This window comes from Eulemur rufifrons, chromosome 21, assembly GCF_041146395.1.
Source record: "Eulemur rufifrons isolate Redbay chromosome 21, OSU_ERuf_1, whole genome shotgun sequence".
Classification (NCBI taxonomy): Eukaryota; Metazoa; Chordata; class Mammalia; order Primates; family Lemuridae; genus Eulemur; species Eulemur rufifrons.
Genome location: NC_091003.1, coordinates 21,794,732 through 21,806,980, shown reverse-complemented (window position 1 = coordinate 21,806,980; position 12,249 = coordinate 21,794,732). Strand labels below are relative to the sequence as shown.

The following is a 12,249-nucleotide window of genomic DNA, read 5'->3' as shown; positions in this document are numbered from 1 at the left end:
GCAGAGCCTTTGGGACTAGCGGACTGTAGGTATCATCCCGCTTGACCAGCGGGGTCTCCAGGTGCACCCACCTCTCCAGGTTCCAGCACCAGATCTAACGCATGCGTACTAGCTGCTCGGGCGTCCGTGACCGCCGAGTGGCAAGGCGCCTGCGCAACTCAGCGCCCCGAGGGACGCGAGTCGGGTGGGCTGGGCAGTGGGCGCCTGCGCCGTGGCGGGATGTGGGAGGGGCCGGTACGGCGCTTGCGCAGGCGGCCGCGGCCGTACGGGGCGGTGAAGGGACGGGGCGGTGAAGGGGCGGGCCGAGGGCGGGGGCCGCGAGGGAGGCAGGGCGGGCCCGGCGAGCGGCGCCGCGGGGTTGGCTGCTGCCCTGAGGCCGGACTCAACGGATCCCGGCCGCGCCACCGGGCGAGCCCGCCGCCCGGCCCCAGCCCGGAGCCAGCGAGCGAGCGATGCGGCGCCCCGCGGTAAGAGCCAGGGCCGGGTCCCCTCACCGTGCACCAGGGGCTCAGTTCACCTCAGCGCCGCCCGCGCGGCCAGGCCCGGGCGGCCCCGCAGACCCCGGCGGGCCCCGCGCCTGCGCCGTCTCTCTCCTGGACCACCCCCCTTCCCCTGCACCCAGCACGTCCCGCGCCTGCGCCGTCTCCTTTCCAGAGTCCCCGGTTCCCTGCTCCTGAGTCCCCCGGGACTCGCGGGCGGCAGTCCGCTGGTTTTGGGGACCAGCTGGTTCTGGGCCCCCCAGGTCGCTTCTGTGCCGAGAGGCGGGGTCCGACCCTCGCGCTTTGCTTTCCCGGCGCCCCGGGAGAGGCCGGCGCCGTCGCCCCATCGCCCTGGTCCCCTCCCTCGGACGGGGACAGCGTTGCTCCGCGGTCCTCAGGACGCGGCGCGGGAGGCCGGGGCCGCGGGCAGAGTACCCCGGGCCTGCTGCGGGTACTGCTGCAACCGGGGCCCGCGCGCCGCTTCGCTGAGAGGGCAGCCCGAAGCAGGCGGACTGTCCTTTCTTCTCGAGACTTGGTTAATTGCATCAGGTTGGATGTGCTTTGCTGAGGAAAATTTGCGTTTCCAGCAATTTGGTACTTGTATTAGCTTACGTGGTTCGGTTTAAGACATCGTAGTCCAGTCTTTGGCAAGCTGCCCTGGAGATGACTGGAAAAGAAAGCAGTTTCCAGGTAGTTCTAGCCTATTTACGGACCAAGCAAGAATTCCTGTGATCATTCAAATGTAGGGAACCTTGATTTGTTGATGCTCTTGATGATTTGTTGGAAAGTAGCAGGAAGGGCTAGGAAAAATTCCCATAAATTTGTTGCTTAACTGCTTACAGGGGAAAAATGTTTTTGTTGTAAAAAGAGCATCTCAAGCCATTGATAACGTTTTCCAAGTTAAGAACAGATACAAGAACCTTTAAAAATTGTTGCAGAGCCCAGCAACATTTGCTGTCACCCAGGAGGATGCCTCTTGAGATGAAATCACAGCTGTGGGCTTCCTAGACAACAGCAGTCAATTCTGGTGGTTTTAGGGGACTGCAGTTTTGCCAATGTAGGTGATACCGAAAGGACTATAGCAATTTTTTCTTAGTAATTAAAAACAAGGCATAAAGATAACACATGTATGTTATAGAATAGGCAAACCAACATAGAAGGTTGTATGGTGAAAGGAGAAGTAGAATATTAATCTGAATAAAATTTTTTCTATAAAGAAATGGCTTATCCAATAATTTTTTTCTCCATAAAAATGTATCCTTTTCCCTTTTGATTTAGTCACACAAAGCAGAGGCTTTTTAAGACTCAGCAACTTTGGATAGCTAGAAAATGCTTTGTAATGCTTGCCTGTGGGTACCAGGTATGGAGGGATATTCTTGACATTCATTTTCAGTAAGAAAATGGAAAGTTTTATCACTGTGCACCTTGGCAACAGTCCAAATACATGAGTGTCAAGTATAGTACCTAGTGAATGGAGAATAGTTATAGTAGTTGTGGTTAAAGTGAAGTTTGTATTAAGATTTCTATTTCAAACATGAACTTTTAGGGTGTGTGTCTGCTCTGTGTCGCCTTGAGATGTGATTTCTCTGAAGCACTAGTTCTCTTTATTACTGATTTGACTCACTACATCTTATCTTATGGTCCAGATGACTCAGGTGATAGTAATATCAAAATTACTATCAGGGTTGGGTTCTCATAATACATAGGACTCATAACCGGGTGTGGTGGTGTGAACCTGTAGTCCTAGCTACTCTGGAGACTGAGGCAGGAGGGTTGCTCCGCGTGAGCCCAGGAGTCTGAGGCTGTGGTGAGCTATGTTCACGCCACTGTATTCCAGCCTGGGTGACAGAGGGAGATCTTGTCTCTAAAAAGAAAAAAATAAATAAAAAAGCAATACGTAAGACTTGCCATGTAACCATATACAAATGTAAATCACATGACTGACATATACATAGCTTTACTCAAACTGCCCAGCTCAGTAAAGGAGCAGTGACAGGATGTCAGGAGGCTAGAGAAATGCTCTTCTTGGCTTTGTGGCTTTGGGCAAGTCAGCTTTCCTTTCTGGACCTTCATTTCCCCATCTGTAAAGTTCAAGGGGATGGAAAGAAGCCTGAGGTGCCTATTTTAACATTTAACAAGTCTTTGCCTACAGAATCTTCTTCAGCCAGGGGTAGAACTTCGTCTTCTCATCAGTTCCATGACATTGTTTGTGGTCCCTCTTGGAAGATGGGAGGGGTGGGTGTCCTGGTAAAGTTGATGAGAATGAATCTTGGAGACTCTGTGGTCAGGCCCCTGAAATGGATGGAGTGTTGAGTGGGCCTTAGTGTAATGAGAAAAACAAGGATAATATTGGGAGTTTTCATAAAGCTAAATTTGGTCCAATTAATAGACTGTCATTTCTTTAAAAAAAGTCTATTTTTTTGGTGTTAATTTTTTTTTTTTTTTTGAGACAGGGTCTTGCTCTGTTGCCCAGGCTGGAGTGCAGTGGCGCTATCATAGCTCACTGCAACCTCCGACTCTTGGTCTCAGGCAATCCTCCCACCTCCGCCTCCTGAGTATCTGGGATTACTGGCATTATTTATAAATAATTTTATAAATTATTTTTAAGAGTAAATATGAGTTTACTTTGAGGTCATTTATCACAGTCCACTGAGAAAGCTGTTAAATTTGCCTGGCATTAAAAATGTTCTTATTCTGATGGTCCTTTAAATAGGTCCTTTCTTATTGGATATAAAATGTCAGGAGATTGTGTGTGTGTGTGTGTGTGTGTGTGTGGTGTGCCAACAAAATAAGCCTAGGCAGGGAAATTCCTCCTGGTGGTTGGAATTGTTAGTACTGAATAGACTAGCTGCAAGGTAAAGTACCCCTATGGGGTTCTCTCAGCTCAGAAATCTTTTAACACTGTGGCCTCAGCCTTTCGCTATGAAACAACATGACCATCAAGAAATTGGGCTGAGGCCGGACGCTGTGGCTCACGCCTGTAATCCTAGCAGTCTGGGAGGCCGAGGTGGGCGGATCATTTGAGCTCTGGAGTTCCAGACCAGTCTGAGCAAGAGTGAGACCCCGTCTCTACTAGAAAAAATAGAAAGATATTAGCTGGACAACTAAAAAAAATATATAGAAAAAATTAGCCAGGCATGGTGGCACATGCCTGTAGTCCCAGCTACCCAGGAGGCTGAGGCAGGAGGATCACTTGAGCCCAGGAGTTTGAAGTTGCTGTGAGCTAGGCTGACGCCACGGCACTCTAGCCTGGGAAGCAGAGTGAGACTCTGTCTCAAAAAAGAAAAAAAAAGGAAACTGGGCTGAAAGAATGTATTTTGGGTTTGTTAAGGGGCAGGGGTGGCAAAGCTCTGTTCCTAAGTGAATGTAACAGATGATCTCTGTGACTGTGAAGACTTTAAACTTTATGGTGGCCTGCTGTTAATCCCAAATATGATTTAGAGTTATGGTAATATACTCTTTAAAAACTGCAACGTATCAAAATGTGTAAAGGGGTGAATTTTTTAAAACATCTTGAATTGAAATTAAAGTATGATCTCTAATTCTTTACAATACTAATTCTGAGGATTGGTTGACTGCTGTCAGCTACCTCTGAGTTCTCTATTTTCAAAGGATAAATTGGTAACCCCATAAAGAAAATTTGTCCATGAGATAAGAGAGTGGAGTTTTTTGTTTGTTTGTTTGTTTGTTTGAGACAGTCTCGTTCTGTCGCCTGGGCTAGAGTGCCGTGGCATCAGCCTACCTCACAGCAACCTCCAACTTCTGGGCTCAAGTGATCCTCCTGCTTCAGCCTCCTGAGTAGCTGAGACTACAGGCGTGTGCCATCACGCCCGGCTAATTTTTTCTACTTTTACTAGAAACTGGGTCTCACTCTTACTCAGCTTGGTCTCGAACTCCTGAGCTCAAGCCATCCTCCCGCCTCAGCCTCCCAGAGTGCTAGGATTACGGGCCTGGCGGAGAGTGAAGATCTTTTAACAGTGTTTTTCCTGATCCCTTTTCCCACATCTTCATTGTAGTTCTTTTCTTTTCTTTCTTTCTTTTTTTGTTTAAATCTAGAGGTTTATTCCTGCCTCTGTCTTTCCAAACTATTAATCTAGTCACAGTCACTCTTCCATTTAAAACCCTTCAGTGGCTCCCACTGCCTTGGTAATAAGGTCTCCTTAGCTTGGTATCCAGGACACTTCATCACTCAGCTCTGGCCTCTGCTCTCCTCCTTTCCCCACCTCTGTGGCGTGCTTCACTGAGTTGTGCTGAACAGCTCTTGATCTCTTGAAATTTCTCTTAGTCTCCTTGTCTCCCTCTGCTGGAATATTCTTTCATTTCGTTGGATCATCACCTTTAAAACTCAGGTCAGAAATTACCTTGCCTAGAAGGCTTCCCTGGTCCTCCAGTCCCCTGCAGGCTTGTCCAGCACTCTGTACACGTAGGATTTGGCACACTGCATCTTTTCTGCTACCTCCACTAGGCGGTGGCCCCACAAGCACGTAGCAGAGTGTGTGGCTTCATGGAGAGTTGTTGAATCTGCTGGGTGAGGGTATAATGCTAGGCATTTCAGTGTTACATAGGAAATGGATCACTTAGTCCCTGCCTTTAAGGAGATTTCACTCCAGTTTCACTTGTCCCCACAGGCTGTGAGACACCTCCCAGCAGTACACGTCAACTTTCAAAGTCCATTGAATTGTATCTTAGCGTCTAATTCAAATCTTATTTCCTGAAGGAGGGGACTCTGTCTCTAACATCTGTTTTATCATCCAGAAATGGACATCGTCTTTGTTCCAAACTTTAGAAAGAATGTGCTCTTGGTGCAGATTGCTTCTCTTTTTTCTCTTGTACACCTTTCACCATTTTTTTTTTAAAGTTTGATATGTTTGGACAGGAAGCGTTTAAGAGATTAAGATATTAAATTTCAGGTTTATCCATTGTTCATATAGCCTAGGGAAAACAAAAGTTAAAGAGGAAAAATACTTTGCTTCTAAAAAGAAAACTCATTATTGAACTTCTTTTTTAAAGAACTGAGCATACACATAAGGCTGGGTGAGGTGGCTCACGCCTGTAATCCTAGCACCCTGGGAGGCTAGGTGGGAGGATCACTTGAGCTCAGGAGTTTGAGACCAGCGTGAGCCCTGAGCAAGAGTGAGACCCTGTCTCTACTAAAAATAGAAAAATTTAGCCAGGCGTGGTGGCACACATCTGTAGTCCCAGCTACTCAGGAGTCTGAGGCAGAGGAATTGCTGTGAGCTAGGCTGACACCATGGCACTGTAGCCGGATGTCACTGGGAGACTGTCTCAAAAAAACAAAGAACTGAGTATACACAAAAGAAAGGCCCTGGTCAGGAGTAGGAAAGAGGCATGCAAAGAAACTGACAGCATTGTTAAGATTTTACCTGGGCACAGTGGTGCCAGCCTGTAGTCCCAGCTACTCGGGAGGCTGAGACAGGAGGATCGCTTGAGCCCAGGAGTTCAAGTCCAGCTTGGACAACCTAGCGTGAGACACCATCTCCAAAAAAATGAATAAATAACATTTTAAAAAAAAAAAAGAAAAATAAATGCCTGTTAAAAATTAAAACTGTCCCCTTCGTCTTCTCTCTTCTTGTGTTCTTGGGAAGATCCCAATTAAGTCGTTTGTTTTCTAGTGGCACCTATTCATCTTGAATTCCTAAAGCTGTCTTCAGGGCTGCTTTATTCCAGAACAATCACAGCTGGACCCAGTAAATGCCCCTTTTCTCTCCTTGATATCTTCTCCCATGTAGGAGACACTATAGGAAACACTAGTGTGTCCTTACCGGGATTTTGTTCTACCCCAGTGGGCCCAAGAATTCTTGAGCAGGAGCTATTGAGTTTTCTCTTTGTATGTTTTTTAAATTTTTTTGTATACTTTGGTAGATTGGGGCCAATCTTAAATCTTCTGTCCCATTTTCTCGTCTTGCATTTCGGCATTTTCTGCAAACTCCATAGGATCACTGCAGTTACATAGGTTTGCTTCCTCTCCCCCATTGAGTTACCTGCTGGATTTTTCAATCCTACTGCCCTCATTTTTATTCTTTACGCTCACTTCTTTGCACGCTTAGCTTTGTCCAGTCCTTCCACTCAAGGCCTCCAGCCTTAGATTTTTTTTTGTAACTCTTTTTCTTAATGTCTTTCTGCCTCAACTCTTGTCTTCCTCTCCCACCCCCTCCACACTCCATCACCAAGGTTGTGAACATGAACCTTTCACACCATTCTTCATCATTCATGTATTCATTTGCAATTAAACACGTGTTTTTAGAAAATAGCTTTATGGAGGTATGATTCACATGCCATAAAGTTCAGGCTTTATAAAGTATACATTTCAGTAGTTTTAGTATATTCACAAAGTTACGCATTTGATCACCATTGTGTACTTCCAGAATATTTTCATCACCTCAGAAAGAAATCATGGGCTCATTAATAGTCACTCCCCATTCCCTACTCCCCCCAGCCCCTGGCAATCAATCACCAGTCTTCTTTTGGTCTCTATGGATTTGCCTATTCTGGATATTTCATATAAATGGAATCATATAATATGTGACCTTTTGTCTGGCTTCTTTCATTTAGTGTAACATTAGTTATCAAGGTTTATCCCTGTTGTAGCAGGTATTAGTACTTAATTCCTTTTATGGCTATATGATAGTCTGCACTTTGTTCGTAAGTGATGGACATTTGGTTTTTTCCACTTTGGCTATTATGAATAATGCTGCTATGAACAAGTGTAGGAGTTCATGTACAAGTTTTGTGTGGACATATGCTCTCAGTTCTCTTAGGTATATACCTAGGAGGTGGATTGCTCAGTCATATCGTAGCTATGTTAAACTTTTTGAGAAATTGCCAAACTATTTTCCAAAACCACACCATTTTACACTCCCACCAGCAGTGTATGAGGATTCCAGGTTCTCTAATTCCTCACCAATGTATAGGATCATATATAGTTTTTTAAAGGTGTGGTCTTGCTCTGTTGCCCAGGCATGAGTGCAGTGACACAATCCTAGCTCACTGCAGCCTTGAACTCCCGGGCTCAAGTGATCCTCCCACCTCAGCCTCCCTAATAGCTGGGACTACAGGTGCATGCCACTGCATCCGGCTGATTTAATTTAAATTTTTTTTTATAGTTTTGTGGAGACAGGGTCTCATTATATTGCCCAGGCTGGTGTTGAACTCGCCTCAAGTAATCTTCCTGCCTCGGCATCTTAGCCAGACCCTCCAGCCTGGACCTAGTTGGACCCATCTTGATTGTGATGGAAAGTAAATCATTTATTAATGATAAGAATTTCACTTTAACAAATAAAATATTTTGCAAAACAAATTTTTGGCATTTCAGTTACTAACTTTCCTTGTTTTTAAATTAAAAATAAAACCAAAGTTGTAACCTGCAAGTTTACGTTGAAGGACTAGCGTAGGATGTGAATGTCAGCTAGGATACTGTCTAGCTATACTGGGATTCCTAGTGATCACTTCTCTTGTCTTTGCTTCTGACTTTCTTTCCTCTACCATGTATGTGGTTAGGTGGGTTGGCTTCTAAAACTTTATTTATAAAACTAATTTAATTCATAAGGTTTATGAAGTTGGTGTTAGTAATACTATGAAATCTAATGAGCATCTGTAGCAACACAGGTGAAAAACATACATTTCATGTGTACCTTTCATTAAATGTGGTCCTCTCACAACAAATCTTGAGGTAGTTAGTACAACTGTAATTTTCCTTATTTTATAAATGAGGAACCAAGGTTAGGAATACAGAGCTAACCGGTGGCTGAGCTTGGATTCGAGCCCAGGTTTGTGACTAAAAATCCTATGTTCTTTTCACTCTGATATGCTGCTGCCTTTCAAGCTAGAATGTGTTCATCATATGGTTGAAGGAACTACAGAGCTATTTAGCTTGGAGACTTAGGTAGGCTGTGCTTCTCTTGTTAGTTGAAATATTTGCAGGGCTTTCACATGGCAAGAGGAATGGATTTATTTTCTGCTGCTTTAGAAAGTACTGTGGTAAATGGTACAGTTGCACTGACCTTTGGCTCCGCATTGAAACACTGTACAAGAATTGAAGGACTTTGCTTCCAAGTTACCACCTAGTGACAAAGCTGTAGGGTGTCTTTGGGGGATGGATGGCAGATTAAACTGGATCCTGCCCTGTCTCACCAAAGTCTGCTCACCTCGTCAGCTCTTCCTCTGACTCCTCCCTCTGCGTTCTTTCTGGCCTGGGCGTCCTGTCTTCTCTTTCCTAATTTCATGCCTCCTCTCCCGTAAGCCACGCAGGGGCGTGTTTTTAGTATGGGATGGTCTCTGTATAATATTTAATAAATTTGTTTGTTGGTTCATTTTTTCCTGACATTTGGAATATCCTCAGTCCTTCCATTTTATGTTATTTTATTTTAGTTTTTTAGAGACAGGGTCTCACTTTGTCACCCATACTAGAGTGCAATGGTGCAATCATAGCTCATTGCAACCTTGAACTCCTGGGCTCAAGCGATCTTCCATATTATTTTAAATAAAGTGGCAGTAAAGTATGAATTTGGAACTTACAATTTTTTTTCCAACATGATTGCTGTAGGGACTTTTTTTAAACTAGAAATAAAAATTGAATGTATATTGTGATGATAAGCTAAGGAGAAGATTTATTGAGTAAGTATGGGCCGGGTGCGGTGGCTCACGCCTGTAATCCTAGCACTCTGGGAGGCTGAGGCGGGTGGATCGTTTGAGCTCAGGAGTTCGAGACCAGCTTGAGCAAGAGCAAGACCCCGTCTCTACTAAAAATAGAAAGAAATTAGCTGGACAACTGAAAATATATACAGAAAAAATTAGCCAGGCATGGTGGCACATGCCTGTAGTCCCAGCTACTTGGGAGGCTGAGGCAGAAGGATTGCTTGAGCCCAGGAGTTTGAGGTTGCTGTGAGCTAGGCTGATGCCACAGCACTCTAGTCCGGGTGACAGAGTGAGACTCTGTCTCAAAAAAAAAAAAAAAAAGTATGAGATTCTTTGCTGAAAGGCTAATGCAGTATTTACTTTCTTACCCTAAGTTTATTATCCTCAGAGCCTTTTTATTCCTAGTTGCATGTGATCATGCAAAATATTGTATAGAGAAAGCTACATAGATAGTATATTTGCCTGGGCAGAGGAACTATATACTGCAACAGGAGACGGTGACAAGTTGTGCATTGTTATCAGAGGATGAGTTCTTAGTCACCAAATACCTTTGAGGGTGAAGTTTCAGAGAGTAGTGAGGTCAAGAGGAAAAAGACCGGTTTTCTCTCAAACAGCTGATGAATTTTGCTGACAGTGACTGGTTTCTTTGTCTTTTGTCTATTTTTTTTTTAATTAATTATTGCCAGAAGCCTGGAGTTCAGATATTTGTTGAGTGATCACGTCTCTTTGCCGGGCTTTGTCAAAAGTGAGGTTGGGAGAGTTGAGATGACGGGGGAACTGAGTGGAAAAAGAGATTGCCTCTAGCTGAGGGGAAACAGGCAAGTGAGAAAGTGAGCCAGGAGCATTCTCTGTGCCTTGGTACAATATGATGCTTTTTAATATAAACGAAGTTGTACCACTCATGTTTGGAGCCTCTAGATTGAATCCTTGTGAATGTCCGAGAATTCCAGCTATAAGGTTAGTGCAAGAACTTGACATTTCAGCTGATGTGTGGTGATGCACAGTCCTCGTGGCCCCACTGGGATGCTTCTGGTGGCTGACGAGGGTTCAGCTACTTTTAAGGCAGCTTATTTGATCTAAGATCACCTCTGGTTATTAGCAGCTCTTGAATCTGCCTCGTTATGACTTTCACTCACTAGTCGTATTCCAGCCGTCTGTATCCTTCCAAAACTGAAAAGAGTGATTTTCACTTATTGAGTTAAAGTCTCTCTTCTTTGCATTGTTTCCAGGGCCCTCTGGACTGGAGGCAGGCAGTTGATTAGACTCTCTCCTTAAAATCTTGTTCTAGAACAGCACACAGTACCCTTGGGTCCTCTGAGGAGCACAGAGTGTGACTGGGACCCCTGTCTTCCTGGATCCAGACAGCATAAACCAGGCGATTTGCTTCAACTCAAGACTGTATCAATACTCTTAGAGCAGCCCTGCCTTGGGGACACATTAAACTTACCGTGGTCAGCCAAAACTCCCACGTTGCCTCATAGAGCCAGGTCTGTCACATTCCCTTTTTGTTTGTTTGTTTTTTGTTTTGTTTTGGCATTTTTCGAGATGGGGATCTCAAACTCCTGGGCTCGAGTGACCCTCCCACCTCAGCCTCCCAAGTAGCTAGGACTACAGATGTGTGCCACCACACCCAACTGTTTTTTTTTTAATTGATGTATCCTAATTGTGTATATTTTTGGAGTACAGGTGATATTTTTATGCATGTATTTGGGTTACATGTATATAGCGTGTAATGATCAAGTCAGGGTAATTGGGATATCCATTATCTCAAACATTTATCTTTTCTCCGTGTTGGGAGCATTACAATTCTTCTCTTCTAAGCTGTTTTGAAATGTACGATCAGTTCTTGATAACTATAATTTCCCTGCTGTACTATTGAATACTAGAACCTACTCCTTCTGTTTAAATATTTTTGCGACCCCCAAGTCCTTTCACATATTCTGCTCTCCCTGGGAACTCGTTGACAATAAGACCAGGTCCTGACCTTTGGGGCATCTTCACGTTTCCAAAATCTGCCTCCTCCTCCTCCTCTCTCCATGGCCACTTGAAATTGGCGGCGATGAGGGTTTCCTGTCTGGGATTTCAGTTGCAGAGATTCCTTCCAGGTTTCTTATATTACTTTATTATTTGTTTCCAAATGGCAGGCAAGGATGGTGGTGATCCGTGGGTTTTAAGCCTGGCAGATTTGCCACCTTGTTTTGTGTGCCAGCTAACTGGAGTCCGGGCACCTGGTGAGCTGAGTGTCGAAGCCCAAGCTCTGCTGTGCCCCTCCTTTGTCGGCTGTTCTGCTGCTTGGGCCTCACAGTGGTGGCGTCTGCCCCTCTGCTCGCTGGTGTCCCTGAAGTTTCTGTTAACCGCCGTTAGTGAGAGTCTCTGCATTGTTGGAGTGACAGGTTTTCTTCTCTTTTCCTTCTCCCCTCATCACCTTTTCCTTCCTCATTTCTTTTTTGAATTAATATCTGGAATTGGTCTCTAAGTGGTGACATTGCAGGCAGGGGACTGACATTCCTCTGATGGGTTACTGAGGAATTTTCTGTGCTCTGCCTCCCTCTCGTGCTCCCTCCTTCATAGCTGCTGGCCTGCCAGCCTGCTCTGGAAATGGGAAATGAGTAGGGGCCTCATCAGCCGCCCCTGCACACAGAGGGACCGCCTCTCCCAGGCCTGGAGCTGTGTAGTGGCGCATAGTGTTCGGCTTACCTGCTTCCACACGTGCTGCTGCTGTTGGTTAGGGTTTGGAAAAGAGGAGGAAGGGAACTTTGGGGTTTTGGCAGTAGAACTGGTGCTTGAACAGAGGAGAGGTAGTAGTGGGTATTCCTGAGGGAGGGAATGAGTCAGCTGAGGGAGAGGAAGGTGTACAGGAGAGCAGGGATTGATGGACTTTGTCTGGAAGCAGCCAGATAGACAGTAAGTATTTCAGTCATTGGAAGCCTTCTGCTCTCTGTTGCAGCTAATCACCTCTGTCATTGTAGCACAGAAGTAACCACTGACAATGTGTAAATGAACAAGTATGACTGTTTCAATAAAATTTTCTGATTTTATGTAGGTTTTCATGTCACAAAATAGTCTTTTTTTTTTTTTTTTTGAGACAGAGTCTCACTCTGTTGCCCAGGCTAGA

At 45.0% G+C, this 12,249-nt stretch overlaps 1 protein-coding gene across 1 annotated transcript in view; it reads left to right on the top strand.

Annotated features, from left to right (window-relative positions):
• Positions 1 to 346: 346 nt before the first annotated feature.
• The window catches only part of SPECC1L (sperm antigen with calponin homology and coiled-coil domains 1 like), a 142,559-nt gene continuing 130,656 nt past the window's right edge, over positions 347 to 12,249 (top strand). The window contains exon 1 of the mRNA XM_069496798.1: positions 347 to 467. The gene's annotated coding sequence lies outside the window, so the exon portion shown is untranslated. The remainder of the gene's footprint in view (positions 468 to 12,249) is intronic.